At 46.8% G+C, this 14,560-nt stretch overlaps 1 protein-coding gene across 6 annotated transcripts in view; it reads right to left on the bottom strand.

Moving 5' to 3' along the window:
• The window catches only part of cdh8 (cadherin 8), a 286,471-nt gene that overhangs the window by 51,052 nt on the left and 220,859 nt on the right, over positions 1-14,560 (bottom strand). The window lies entirely within an intron of this gene.

The raw sequence follows: 14,560 nt of genomic DNA, 5'->3' as shown, positions 1-14,560 counted from the left end.
CACTGTTGGAATACTGCGTGCAATCTGGTCTCCTTCCTATCGGAAAGATGTTGTGAAACTTGAAAGGGTTCAGAAAAGATTTACAAGGATGTTGCCAGGGTTGGAAGGTTTGAGCTGTAGGGAGAGGCTGAACAGGCTGGGGCTGTTTTCCCTGGAGCGTCGGAGGCTGAGGGTGACCTTGTAGAGGTTTACAAAATTATGAGGGGCATGGATAGGATAAATAGACAAAGTCTTTTCCCTGGGGTCAGGGAATCCAGAACTAGAGGGCGTAGGCTTAGGGTGAGAGGGAAAAGATATAAAAGAGACCTAAGGGGTAACTTTTTCACGCAGAGGGTGGTACGTGTATGGAATGAGCTGCCAGAGGATGTGGTGAAGGCTGGTACAATTGCAACATTTAAAAGGCATTTGGATGGGTATGTGAATAGGAAGGATATGGGCCGGTTGCTGGAAGAGTACCCCCAGTATTCTTTGAAATAGTGTTTTTTCCATCAGATGTAGAGGTCAAGTGAGACTGTAATTTAAACATTTCAATACACCACCAACAAGGGTGTAGCCCATCAGTATCACACTGGGGCATGTCAGTCTGGATTAGAGTAATCCAATCACTGACCTTGGATACAAACCCACAACCTCCTGATTCAGGTAAAATTGTTAGAGTGTTTTGCAGTAGGCTATGACTGACATCGGCTAAAACTATATCCCACACCCCCCCCCCACAAAATGAGTTTCTCTTCAAGACATGATGTTTCATTTCAAATTAGGTTGAGAAGTTTACAAAGCTCATCAAGTGTGTTGATAGTAGATTGACAGTGACCTTAGAAGAGCCCCATGCATCACCAAATGGATAAATAAATGTTGGTTGTTACTCAAGTGCCTCTCGCTACAGAGTGACAGATTGCTCGATACCTGCAGTTAGCATTTTTCAAATCTCCTTCAAAACTCAGCATGGTACAAGAATAATTTTGTTTTAAATTAGGTGAAACTTGGGTATTATCACTGGGAAGAAGAAAGGCCAACTCTTTGAGAGAGATACACGAAACCATTTGCAGAAACAAAAAGGATTGTCAGCCCCTATTTATGATCATCTGAAGTGCTTCAGTTGCCTGTTTACAGAGGAGACACTTGTCTGCTATGAAAGGGATTTTTTCACATCTGTGTGCATTCTGCTGTACAACGAATGTCTTGGTTGAAGAGGTGAGGAAGGGGAGAGCGAAATGGCCTGCCCATACACCAACCCCCTGACCTCCATCCAGGGTCCCAGTCAGTCCTTCCAGGTGAGACTCCAGGGGAGGCCTGCCTCTCCTCCAACCCTAGTTTACCGGTGCTCCCAATGTGGCCTTCTCTCTGTCAGTGAGACCTGACGTAGATTAGGTTTTGCAGAGCATCTTAGTCGGACCTGAAATGGCCTGACATCCCAGTCACTGTCCATTTCAATGCCCCCCTCCCACTCCCTCTCCGACACGACCATCTGCCATCGCCCGAGTGAATCAGACCCCAAATTGAAGGAACAGTACGTCATCTTCCCCTCAGGGAGCCTACAGCCCTGAGGACTGAACACTGAGTTCTCCGATTTCAAATAACCTTCCCAACCATCCCCCAAATCCCTTCCCAGCCCCTCCCCCTCCCCTGCATGACTGACTGACCCTTCCTTCCAGTGACCAACCAGATTCATCCCTCCCATTGAGCGACCATGTTGCACCCACTACCTGTGCTTACCTATCACCATTCCATTACCCTCCCCATCCCACAACACCCTCTCCCCACACTTTATCTGTAGTTCCCCGACTTCCCCCAGTCCTAAAGAAGGGTTATACCAGAAATGTTGACTTCTCCACCTCCTGATGCTGCCTGGCTTGCTATATTCTTCCAGCCTCCTGTTTGTCTACAATGCTGAACTTTGCCCCCTCACAGCGCCAGGGACCCTGGATTCAATTCCAGCCTCAGGTGACTGTCTGTGTGGACATGGCATATTTGCCCCATGTCTGTGGGTACAGGTATCCTCAGGGAGCTCCGACATCCTCTCACAATCCAAAGATGTGCAGGTTAGGGTGGATTGGCCATGCTGAATTGCCCCATAGTGCCCAGAGATGTGCAGGTTGGTGGATAGGCAATGCGAAATGTGAGATTATAAGGAGAGGGTGGGCTGCTCTTCAGAGAATCAATGCAGACTTGAGGAGCCAAAAAGCCTCTTTCCGCACTGTAGGGGTTCCATGTTATCAATGGAAAATATGTAGTAAAACATATTTTCCAAATCCTCATACTGAGTTAATTTCACAAGGACCAATCAGAGGTTTCTGTTCACACATGCATTTTTAATTCTGTTGTTTGGTTGCTAACTCTGGTTAGATTTATTCGGAGTTTGTATTAAATCATCTATTGGTTCCAAGTACTTGACAACTTCACTGCCCATTGGTTACCCTAACATGTCCAACTCTTAGCAGGGCCACACTTTGGCAGTTGAAAGGTAAGCTGTCACTTTGTTACATAATTGGATGATGCCTGACTATCAGGTTAAAATGTCTTTTCTTTCTCAAAGAGAAACAGAAATTGCTGGAGAAGCTCAACAAGTCTGGCCACATCTGTGCAGAGAAAGCAGAGTTATCATTTCTAATCCAGTGACCTTTAAACAGTTCAGTTCTGAAGAAGGATTATTTGTGAGATAACTGCACAGAGTCTGGTATCCTATCACCAAGTCACCCTTTATTGACTTGTGGACAGTACACTGTCTGTGGCCAGCCAGCTCAGAGTCAGTCCCCTGAACTCAGGCGATTCCAATTCCCTTGTTTATACACATAATTTTCCTAGTCAACCTGTTCAGAGGTGTTATTATGCACCTCTTAAGCAGGTGGGATTTAAAACTGGGCCTCTCTAGACCTGAGGTAGAGACACTCCCACTGCACCACAAGAGGGTTGTTAAAAGTAGGGTTTGGCAGCAGTGGAATTCGAACCCATGGCCGTGAAGAGACTTGAGTCTTAATCCAGCGCCTTAGACTGCTCGGCCACGCGAGAAAAGAAGTGTTGTTAGTGAACCTCTGGGATTTGAACCCAGATCCTTTATAACCAAAGGTGATGATGCTACCAATGTAGCACATGCATACCCCAAGCCCCCTGTTTATTTTGGTAAACCAGGGCTTCTTGATTGTCCCGGACTAACAACCCCAGTCAAGGATCTCGTAGTCAATGAGATCCAGCTGGTTCCAATCACTACAACTGGATTCGAAACATAGAGAGAGCAGATTTTAATGTTTAATTTCTCCAGCAATTTCTGTTTTTGTTTCAGATCTTCAGCCTCCACAGTTCTGTGTTTTATTTTAGACTTTTCATTCTCATGTTTACAACTAATGAATCAAAATATCCAACAAAAATTACAAAAGTTTGACACTTTCATACAAAGTTCAACATGGACAAGAATAATTTACGTTCATATAATGTCTTTAAATGTGCCAAGTGGGAAAGGAGAATAGAAACACAATAAGGGGTCTCAGTGCCCTGGGTTGTGTTACTGAAGCTGACAAGGCTCTATTTCTATTTAGCGTTTAGTAACATCTGCTGGATGTTTATGTATGGCTGTGTACATGTATTTGTGAACACACACACACGTGTGAACACATGAATGTGCATGAATATATGTGATCAATGTGTGTGTGTGTGCATGCTTGTGCTCTGTGTGCATATTAGTGCTAATAAGATAGGGTGAATACTCAAGGGGATTTTCCCAGGATGAGGGAGTCCAAAACTCGAGAGCATAGGTTTAAGGTGAGTGGGGAAAGATTTCAAAGGGACCTAAGGGACAACTTCACATGCAGAGGATGGTGCATGTATGGAATGAGCTGCCAGAGGAAGTGATGGAGGCTGGTACAATTACAGCATTTAAAAGGCATCTGGATCGGTATATGAATAGGAAGGGTTTAGAGGGACATGAGCTGGTGAATGGGATGAGATTAATGGGGGGGGAGGGGGGGGGAGGTGTTGAGACTGTCATAAATCTCCTTCTGGAATGTGGCTTTACAAAAGGAAGTCTGGAGATGCCGTGGTTTGTGTCAAGGTTCATCCCAAGCAGCTCCGTGACACGGACTCTGTGCTCTACGGTCTGTTCCCCTGGGGACACACCGAGACAAACATCGACTGTGATTGGAGAACCATCAACTCAGTGAAAGATGCTGTTTGATCTGCCCGATACTTGCTGGTGTTCCAGAGCAAGGGGTTGATCCTGACTGAGTGTTGCAGACTGGCACCTTCCAAGGTCTAGGGCTACACGCTGAGGGTCGCACTAAAGCTCAGGGCAGCTGCCGCCAAGGCACAGTGGGAAAAGACCACCATCTGAGATCTTCCTGCTGTAGGAAAAGGGAGGTCTGTTCAGTTATTGGACCCTCCTGGAGTCTCAAATATATGTAAATATCAATATTGTATGTGGAAGAGAGGTCTTTGATTTTGTCTGTAGTCAAACTCCAATATTTTGTGTGTTTATTTGATATGCAACTGTGCAGAACTGAACTGCTTTTGTGTCAAGGTGTATAAGTTTTTTTAGTAAATAAAGTATACTTTTGAATTTAAAAAAATTCTGGGAGTGGAAGGGAGCAGGGAGGTACTTCTGAGGGTTATAAGGCTCTGGTCAGACCACACTTCGAGTATTTGGAACAATTTTGTGCCCCATACCTCAGGAAAGATGCCCTGGAACCTTCCCAAAAAGGTTCATAAGAATGATCCCAGGAATGAAAGGCTGAACATATGAGGAATGTTTGAGGACTCTGGAATTATATTCAATGGACTGCAGAAGGTTGAGGAAGGATATGACTGAAACTTAAAGTATTCTGAAGAACCTGGACAGAGTGGAATTAGAATAATATGTCCATTGGTAGGAGAGATCAGAATCTGAGGGCACAGCCTCAGAGTAATTTCACATGTGACAAAATGTCAAACTTGGAATACTCCAAAACATTGAGTGAATAGGTTGTTAGAATAAAAATTGTGGAAGAAAGGGTTCAGAAAAGATTTACAAATATGATGCCGGGGTTGGAGGATTTGAGCTATAGGGAGAAGCTGAACAGGCTGGGGCTGTTTTCCCTGGAGCGTCGGAGGCTGAGGGGTGACCTTATAAAGATTTACAAAATTATGAGGGGCATGAATAGGGCAAATAGGCAAAGTCTTTTCCCTGGGGTCGGGGAATCCAGAACTAGAGGGCATAGGTTTAGGGTGAGAGGGGAAAGATATATTAAGAGACCTAAGGGGCAACTTTTTCACACAGATTGTGGTATGGGCATGGAAGGAGCTGCCAGAGGAAGTGGTGGAGGCTGGTACAATTGCAACATTTAAGAGGCATTTGGATGATTATATGAATAGGAAGAGTTTGGAGGGATATGGGCCAGGTGCTGGCAGGTGGGACTAGATTGGGTTGGGATATCTGGTCTGCATGGATAGGGTGGACCTGCTGTACATCTCTATGACTCTTAAGACCTTTTCGAACAGAGATAAGGAGAAACCTCTTTAGCCAGACTCTGGCTACACAGAAGTTTGTGGAGACCAGGTCACTGAATATATTTAAAACACAGATAGATAAGTTCTTGATTGACAAGGGGATCAAAGGTTGCAGGACGAAAGTGGAAATGTAGGATTGAGAAACCTTTCAGCCATGATTGAATGGTGAGCAGAGTCTATGGACCAAATCGCCTAATTTCTGCTCCTATGTCTTGAGGCCTTATGGAATTTGCAGTCAGCGTGGGTGTGAAGGGTAGTGTGGAAGAACCTGCTGTTAAGGAATGGTTAACCCCAAACATTATATCACTGTGGTATTTCCAGCCATCCTTCCTCCTCGAACCAAAAAGAAAGTGAGAGGCACAGAGGACTCAGAGCATCAGGACAGGGAGTTCGGCAGAGCTCCAGCAGCTAAATGCCATTCCAAATGGAATTCCATCAACAGACACATCAATTTCGATCCCATCTATCACCCTCTGAGAAAAAGAACAGGAAATAGGATCACCACAGGAAATGATGTCACCAGCTTAAACACATAAACAGAAAGCCAGCTTCACTGGAGGCTCAGTGATGATGTTACCGAGTATGGTGACAAAATGTCTGAAAACAAACCTTCCAACTCAGCAAGCAAACCTCCATCCAGAACCTCAACCTGAGCTACAAATCTCAAAACTCACTAACACCTGTGTGTGTGCAAGAAGTGCAGCTAGGCTGCAGCTTCTGGATGCCTGAGGTTTGGAGTTGAAGTGACATCTGGGAACACTGTGGAGCACTTGTGAGGCAGAGAGTATCGTGGATAGCACGTATAGAGAGACGGTGACACCACAGACAAGGACTCCACAGGCAGGAAGGCAATGAATGACCACATGGCAAAGCAGGAGGGCTAAGCAGGCAGTGCAGGAATCTCCTGCGGCTATTCCCCTGCAAAACAGATTTATCATTCCGGATATTGTTGAGGGGAATGACCTCTCCGGGGATAACAGCAGCAGCCAAATTCATGGCACCACGATTGACTCTGCTGTAGAGGGACGGAGAAGTAGGTATAGAAGTGCTATAGTTATAGGAGATTCAATTGTAAGGGGAATAGATAGGCGTTTCTGTGGGCTGCAAACGAGAGTCCAGGATGGTGTGTTGCCTCACTGCTGCCAGGGTTCTGGATGTCTCAGAGTGGTTGCAAGATGCTCTGGATGGGGAGGGCGAACAGCCATTGGTTGTGGTATGCATTGGTACTAACAATATAGGTTAAAAGAAAAGGACAAGGTCCTAAAAGCAGAATGTAGAGAACTAGGCAAAAAGTTGAAATGTAGGACCACAAAGGTAGATATAGAACATAGGTCAGTACAGCACAGTACAGGCCTTTCAGCCCATGATGTTGTGCCAAGCATTTATCTTGGTCTAAGATCAACCTAACCTACACACCCCTCAATTTACTGCCATCCCTGTGCTTGTCCAGCAGTCACTTAAATGTCCTGAATGCTTCTGACTTGACTACCACCACGGGCAGTGCATTTAACGCACCCACCATTCTGTACAAAGAACCTAACTCTGACGTCTCCCCGATACCTTCCTCCAATTACCTTAAAATTATGACCCCTTGTTACAGCTATTTCTGCCCTGGGGAAAAGTCTCTGGCTATCTACTATTCCATTTATTGAACAGTGGAACAACATTCACCTCCCTCCAATCAGCAGGTACTACTCCTGTGGAGAGTGAGGATGCAAAGATCATCACCAGAAGTGCAGCAATCTCATTCCTCACTTCCCATAGTAACCTTGGATATATCTGGTCCGGCCCTGGGGACTGATCTATCTTGATGCTTTACAGAATTTCCAGCACATCCACTTCCTTAATATCAATCTGTTCAAGCCTATACCTGGTCCATGGTGTTCTCACTATCAATAAGGTCCTTCTCTCTCATGAATACTGAAGCAAAAAAACACATTTAGGGCCTCCCCTGGCTCTTCTGACTCCAGGCACAAGTTCCCTACACTATCCCTAATTGGCCCTACCCTCTCTCTGATCTTCTCTAATTCCTCCTGTAAGTGTAGAATACCTTTGGGTTTTCCCTAATCCTTCCCGCCAAGACTTTTTTGTGCACCTCCCAGCTCTCCTCAGTCCATTTTTGAGTTCTTTCCTAGCTACCCTGTAATCCTCTAAAGCTGTGCCAGAGTCTTGTTTCCTCAACCTTAATTTCTCCTTTTAGAGCATAGAACATAGAAAAATACAGCGCAGTACAGGCCCTTCGGCCCTCGATGTTGCGCCGATCCAAGCCCACCTAACCTACACTAGCCCACTATCCTCCATATGCCTATCCAATGCCCGTTTAAATGCCCATAAAGAGGGAGAGTCCACCACTGCTACTGGCAGGGCATTCCATGAACTCACGACTCGCTGAGTAAAGAATCTACCCCTAACATCTGTCCTATACCTACCACCCCTTAATTTAAAGCAATGCCCCCTCATAATAGCTGACTCCATATGTGGAAAAAGGTTCTCATGGTCAACCCTATCTAAACCCCTAACCATCTTGTACACCTCTATCAAGTCACCCCTAAGCCTTCTTTTCTCCAATGAAAACAGCCCCAAGTGCCTCAGCCTTTCCTCATACGATCTTCCTACCATACCAGGCAACATCCTGGTAAACCTCCTCTGCACCCGTTCCAGTGCCTCCACATCCTTCCTATAGTATGGCGACCAAAACTGCACACAATACTCCAGATGGGGCTGCACCAGAGTCTTATACAACTGCAGCATGACCTCAGGACTCCGGAACTCAATTCCTCTACCAATAAAAGCCAGTACGCCATATGCCTTCTTCACCACACTATTTACCTGGGTAGCAACTTTCAGACATCTGTGTACATGGACACCAAGATCCCTCTGCTCATCCACACTACCAAGTATCCGACCATTAGCTCAGTACCCCATCTTTTTGTTACTCATACCAAAGTGAATCACCTCGCACTTACCCACATTGAACTCCATTTGCCACCTTTCTGCCCAGCTCTGCAGCTTATCTGTATCCCGCTGTAACCTGCCACATCCTTCCTCACTGTCAACAACTCCACTGACTTTCGTATCATCCGCAAACTTGCTCACCCAACCTTCTAGCCCCTCCTCCAGGTCATTTATAAAAATGACAAACAGTTTTTTTTTATCGACCCATCTAACGAACTCGAGCTATAGCTTTCCCAGTCAATATCAGGAAAGTTAAAGCCCCCATAACAACCATCCTATTACTTTCACTCTTCTCCTAAATCATCCTCGCAATCCTTTCTTCTACGTCTCTCGGACTATTAGGAGGCCTGTAGAAAACTCCTAACAGGGTGACCTCACCTTTCCTATTCCTAACCTCAGCCCAAACTACCTCAGATGGCGAGTCTACATCCATCGTCCTTTCCACCGCTGTAATACTATCTTTGACAAGCAATGCCACACCTCCCCCTCTTTTACCCCCACCTCTGATCCTACTAAAACATTTAAACCCTGGAACCTGCAACAGCCAATCCTGTCCCTGCTCTACCCATGTCTCCATAATAGCCACAACATCAAAATCCCAGGTACCAACCCACGCTGCAAGTTCACCTACCTTATTTCGTATACTTGGATGACAAGAAGCTCCTCTGCTCTTGTCATCCAAGGCTCCTTCACCTTACCATTCCCTGCCTGTCTCAGTGGGACAAAGTTATCCAACACTCGCAACAAGTGGTCCTCAAACAGTCTCCACATTTCTGTTGTGTCTTTCCACTAGAACAATTATTTCCAATTTATACTCCACAGCTCCTGCCTAATAGCAGTATAATTTCCCCTCCCACAATTAAATACCTTCTCATGTTGTCTGCTCCCATCCCTCTCCATGGCTATGGTAAAGGTGAGGCAGTTGTGATCACTGTCATCGAAATGCTTTCGCACCGAGAGATCTGACACCTGGCCTGGCTCGTTGCCTAGGTAGGCCGAGAAGGGAGTGTTGAGTTTTGAAGCCAGAATATTGAAGGAGGCAAGAGAAAAAATTGCTGGAGCATTGACAGACATTTTTGTGTCTTCTTTGGCCAGAGGTGAGGTCCCAGAGGGCTGGAGAATACCAACGTTGTGCCATTGTTTAAGAAGAGTAACAGGCCTGTGGGCCTCACGTCGGTGGCAGGGATATTATTGGAAAAGATTCTCAGGGACATTAGAAGCAAATGGACTTATTAGCAATAGACAGCATGGTTTTGTGAGGGGAATACCGTGCCTCACTAACTTGGTAGGGTTTTTTGTGGAGGTGGCAAAGATGATTGATGAGGGAAAAGTGGTGGATGTTGTCTACATGGACTTCAGTAAAGCCTTTGATAAGGTCTCTCATGGCAGACTGGGACAAAAGGTGAAGTTATGTGGTATCAGGGTGAGTTGCCAAGATGGGTATATGAATAGGAAGGGTTTAGAAGAATATGGGCTGGGTGCTGGCAGGTGGGACTAGGTTGGGTTGGGATATCTGGTCGGATGAACGGGTTGGACCGAAGGGTCTGCTTCCGTGCTGTACATCTCTATGATTCTAACTGGCTTAGTCATAGGAGACAGAGGGTAGTGGCGGAAGGATGCTTTTCAGAATGCAGGGCTGTGACTGGTAGTGTTCCACAGGGAGCAGTGCTGGGACCTCTGCTGTTTGTGATCTACATAAATGATTTGGAGGAAAGCGTAACTGGTCTAATCAGTAAGTTTGCGAACAATACAAAAATTGGAGAAGTTGCAGATACAGCAGGATATATATAGATCAGTTGAAGGCATGGACAGAGAAATGGCAGACGGAGTTTAATCTGGACAAATGTGAGGTGATGTATTTTGGAAGGTCAGGTGGAAATTATACAGTGAATAGTAGAATCTTTAGGAGTATTGACATGCAGAGAGATCTGGGCGTGCAGGTCCACAGATCACTGAAGGTGGCAGCGCAGGGCGATAAGGGAGTAAAAAAAGGCCTATGGCATGTTTGTCTTCATTGGAAGGGACATTGAGTATAAGAATTGACAAGTTATGCTGCAGGTTTAGTTCAGCCACATATGGAATATTGTGTACAGTTCTGGTCATCACCCTACCAGAAGGAGGTGGATGCTTTGGAGAGGGTACAGAAAGCAGGTTGCTGCCTGGGATGAGGGATTTTAGCTAAGATGAAAGGTTGGTTAGACTGGGTTCATTTTCACTGGAACACAGAAGGTTGAGGGGCGACCTGATAGAAGTTTATAAGATTGTGAACGGCATGGATAGAGTGGAAATTATGAAGCTTTTTCCCAGAGGAAGGAGTCAATTACTAGGGACACCGGTTCAAGGTGTGAAGCGAGGGGGAGGTTCAAAAGCGTTGTGTAAGGCAAATGATAGAATGTGTAGACAGATTTTGGAAAGATGTAAAAACAACAGGTGTTATGGTGGGTGATTTTAACTTCCCCTATACTGACTGGGACTCACTAAACTCCAGCGAGTTGGATGGGGCGGAATTTGTAAGGAGCATTCAGGAGGGTTTCTTGACACAGTATGTCAACAGTTCAACCAGGTAAGGGTTTATATGGGACCTGGTTTTGGGAAATGAGCCCAGCCAGGTGAGTGAATTTTCATTTGGGAAGAGTTTTGGGAGTAGTGACCATAATACCATGAGTTTTGAAATAACTCATGGATTGGAATAAGAGCAGTCCTAAGGTAAAGGTTTTAAATTGGGGGAAGGCAAACTACAATAACATTAAAAAAGAGACCTAAGGGGCAACTTTTTCATGCAAAGGGTGGTACATGTATGGAATGAGCTGCCAGAGGATGTGGTGGAGGCTGATACAATTACAATGTTTAAGAGGCATTTGGATGGGTATATGAATAGGAAGGGTTTGGAGGGATATGGGCCGGGTGCTGACACGTGGGACTAGATTGGGTTGGGATATCTGGTCGGCGTGGACAGGTTGAACCAAAGGGTCTGTTTCCATGCTGTATATCTCTATGACTCTACGACTCTATTGGGCTGTCACTGGAGAGAGTTGATTGGAGGCGGCTGTTAGAGGGTAAATCCGCTTTGGACATGTGGGGATATTTCAAACTGCAATTGATAAGAGTACAGGAGTTTCACATGAAGGGTGGGGAGTACCAGACGAATACCTGGTGAGTACCTGGAACACACTGCCAGAGGAGATGGTGGAAGCAAACACAATAGCAGCATTTAAGAAGCACCTGGATGAATACATGAATAGGAAGGGAATAGAGCGATACAGATCCTGTAAGTGAAGACAGTTTTTAAATGGAAGGGCAAAATGTGTCAGTGCAGACTTGGAGAGCTGAAGGGCCTGTTCCTGCGGCTGTATAGTTTGCATGCATGTATGTGTGTGGCTGCGTGTGTGTGTGTGGCTGCAAGTGAGTGTGTGTGAGTGTGTGTGAGTGGCTGCATGTGTGCGTGTGGTTGCGCGCGTGTGTGTGTATGGGTGACTATGTGTGTGGGTGGGGCTCTGTGTGTTTGCTTGTATGGCTGCATGTGTGTGCGGGAGAGTATGTGTGGGGGGGAGTTGTTGGTATGTGTGTGCATGGATGTGTGTGTGTGTGTGTGTGTGTGTGTGTGTGTGTGTGTTAGAAAATCTTTGTGTACACATGTACATCATCAAAGACCTAAGCTCTCCTACAACCTCTTCCGTCAGGCAGAAGATACAGAAGCCTGAACACACACCAACAGGTTCAAGAACAGCTTCTTCCCTGCCGTTATTAGACTGATGAATGGACTCTGGATTAGTGGTGCTGGAAGAGCACAGCAGTTCAGGCAGCATCCAAGTAGCTTTGAAATCGACGTTTCAGGCAAAAACCCTTCATCAGGAATAAAGGCAGTGAGCCTGAAGCGTGGAGAGATAAGCTAGAGGAGGGTGGGGGGTGGGGAGAAAGTAGCATAGAGTACAATGGATGAGTGGGGGAGGGGATAAAGGTGATAGGTCAAGGAGGAGAGGGTGGAGTGGATAGGTGGAAAAGGAGATAGGCAGGTAGGACAAGTCCGGATAAGTCATGGGGACAGTTACTGAGCTGGAAGTTTAGAGCTAGGGTGAGGTGGGGGAAGGGGAAATGAGGAAACTGTTGAAGTCTACATTGATGCCCTGGGGTTGAAGTGTTCCGAAGCGGAAGATGAGGCGTTCTTCCTCCAGGCGTCTGGTGGTGAGGGAGCAGCGGTGAAGGAGGCCCAGGACCTCCATGTCCTCGGCAGAGTGGGAGGGGGGAGTTGAAATGTTGGGCCATGGGGCGGTGTGGTTGATTGGTGCGGGTGTCCCGGAGATGTTCCCTAAAGCACTCTGCTAGGAGGCACCCAGTCTCCCCAATGTAGAGGAGACCGCATCGGGAGCAACGGATACAATAAATGATATTAGTGGATGTGCAAGTAAAACTTTGATGGATGTGGAAGGCTCCTTTAGGGCCTTGGATAGAGGTGAGGGAGGAGGTGTGGGCACAGGTTTTACAGTTCCTGCGGTGGCAGGGGAAAGTGCCAGGATTGGAGGGTGGGTTGTTTGGGGGTGTGGACCTGACCAGGTAGTCGCGGAGGGAACGGTCTTTGCCAAAGGCGGAAAGGGGTGGGGAGGGAAATATATCCCTGGTGGTGGGGTCTGTTTGGAGGTGGCGGAAATGTTGGAGGGGTGGGGTCTGAGCTTGTTACGGTTGGAGGGGTACTCATCTACATCCCGCACCTCCGCCCTCAGACCCCACCCCTCCAACCATAACAAGGACAGAACGCCCCTGGTGCTCACCTTCCACCCTACCAACCTTCGCATAAACCAAATCATCCGCCGACATTTCCGCCACCTCCAAACAGACCCCACTACCAGGGATATATTTCCCTCCCCACCCCTTTCCGCCTTCCGCAAAGACCGTTCCCGCCACAACTACCTGGTCAAGTCCACGCCCCCAAACAACCCACCCTCCAATCCTGGCACTTTCCCCTGCCACCGCAGGAACTGCAAGACCTGCGCCCACACCTCCTCCCTCACCTCTATCCAAGGCCCTAAAGGAGCCTTCCACATCCATCAAAGTTTTACTTGCACATCCACTAATATCATTTATTGTATCCGTTGCTCCCGATGCGGTCTCCTCTACATTGGGGAGACTGGGCGCCTCCTAGCAGAGCGCTTTAGGGAACATCTCCGGGACACCCACACCAATCAACCACACCGCCCCGTGGCCCAACATTTCAACTCCCCCTCCCACTCTGCCGAGGACATGGAGGTCCTGGGCCTCCTTCACCGCCGCTCCCTCACCACCAGACGCCTGGAGGAAGAACGCCTCATCTTCCGCCTTGGAACACTTCAACCCCAGGGCATCAACGTGGACTTCAACAGTTTCCTCATTTCCCCTTCCCCCACCTCACCCTAGTTCTAAACTTCCAGCTCAGTAACTGTCCCCATGACTTATCCGGACTTGTCCTATCTGCCTATCTCCTTTTCCACCTGTCCACTCCACCCTCTCCTCCTTGACCTATCACCTTCATCCCCTCCCCCACTCACCCATTGTACTCTATGCTACTCTCTCCCCACCCCCACCCTCCTCTAGCTTATCTCTCCACGCTTCAGGCTCACTGCCTTTATTCCTGATGAAGGGCTTTTGCCCGAAACGTCGATTTCGAAGCTTCTTGGATGCTGCCTGAACTGCTGTGCTCTTCCAGCACCACTAATCCAGAATCTGGTTTCCAGCATCTGCAGTCATTGTTTTTACCACCCTGATGAATGGACTCTCTAACTTCAAAAAAATGCTGATCTTGGTAATGTTGATCTTGCCTAGCGCATACCATGTGTGATGTTATTTGTGTGCCTTTGTCTAGTTTTCTTCACCCTATGATCTGTCTGTCCTTGCTTACTATGATCTGCAACAACACTTTTCACTGTACTGAAATACACACGACAATAAATAAAATCAATCAGTCAACATGATGCTGTGTGCAACAGTGTATGCATCTGCCTATCTGTCTGTGCATAGTCCTAAGTTTTTGCCATTCAGTAGAGATATTTGCTTACGATTTCACTGTGGTAAATTTGCTGCTTGGATTCATTCAGAAATGACAGCCATTTCGACAGGGTGAGGAGACAGGTTGGTCAGCACTGAGGAATCATAAGCCACC

This window comes from Chiloscyllium punctatum, chromosome 26 (genome assembly GCF_047496795.1).
Source record: "Chiloscyllium punctatum isolate Juve2018m chromosome 26, sChiPun1.3, whole genome shotgun sequence".
NCBI classification, from domain to species: Eukaryota; Metazoa; Chordata; class Chondrichthyes; order Orectolobiformes; family Hemiscylliidae; genus Chiloscyllium; species Chiloscyllium punctatum.
Note: the sequence above shows the minus strand (reverse complement) of the source record. Positions and strands in the feature narration are given on the sequence as shown.